Below are 1,084 nucleotides of genomic sequence, written 5' to 3'. Positions count from 1 at the left end.
ATTATACACGATTTGTGTGTCAAAATTTGGTACAAAAATATTTAAAAATATGAATACAATTAGTGTCATATTTGATTTTTCAATACGAGACAAAATAAAATTACACATAATAAATAAATAAATTTTAAAGATATGAAATATTTATAACATAATTTATTTATCTTATTGTATATTAAATAACAAATACGAACAACTTATTCAATTTCTATAAAATTATATAGATATTAAATATATTATATTTGATTAATATATTCACTATCCTAAATTATTTAATTATAAAGCATATTTTTAACCATTAATACTTTTTTGTATATAATTCGTAAACTTTTTTATATCAAACGGGTAGACATGAATATATTAGTTTCGGATTATTGTCAATCAAATAATACACCAATTCAGAACGGGTTCGATTTTAAGATTTTGACGCAAAAACACAAAAATACAATGCACAATTGTAAACGTATGTGACCCATGGGTGACTGAGTACATGTGATTATAAATAAACAAAATATAAATTATTTTTTTTCAAATATTAGATAATAAGTTATAATTTAAGCATGCATATATATATATATTATTCTATTTATTTACTCCAATAATATAAAGAATATAATTTTCTAACTTTAAAACTTATTTTATTCTTAACGTGAATATCGAATTAGGTAAATATTTACCCCATCTACTAATAATACGATAAAAAAATAATGTTGTGCAAGACATGCATGTACAATAACAACACCAAGTCAAATTGACAACCCTAAGTAAATTGTATTTTAATCTAAGTTTGCATTTTGTATTGTACCACTTAAGTCTGTAAAAATGTTCAAGGACATACTAGAGTCTTTTTCTGTAAACAATATCAAGCCTAATAATTCTATCTGGAAGAAGATCAAGAAAATCATGGCTCAAAAGAATTATTAAGAAGTTTGGAGTTGAATAAATCTGTTTTGTGAAAAATATTTTAAGTCAAGATCTCTACAAGTCACAGATTAAGTGTTATAGAGAAGTCATTCGAGAACTCCAGAATGACTTATAGAGAAGTCAGGAAAGCTACCAGAGAACTCAGAGATATCGACAAACCAAT

The sequence above is a fragment of the Apium graveolens genome, chromosome 10 (genome assembly GCF_009905375.1).
Source record: "Apium graveolens cultivar Ventura chromosome 10, ASM990537v1, whole genome shotgun sequence".
NCBI classification, from domain to species: domain Eukaryota; kingdom Viridiplantae; phylum Streptophyta; class Magnoliopsida; order Apiales; family Apiaceae; genus Apium; species Apium graveolens.
The sequence above is the reverse complement of the archived record's forward strand: the minus strand, read 5'-3'. Positions refer to the sequence as shown.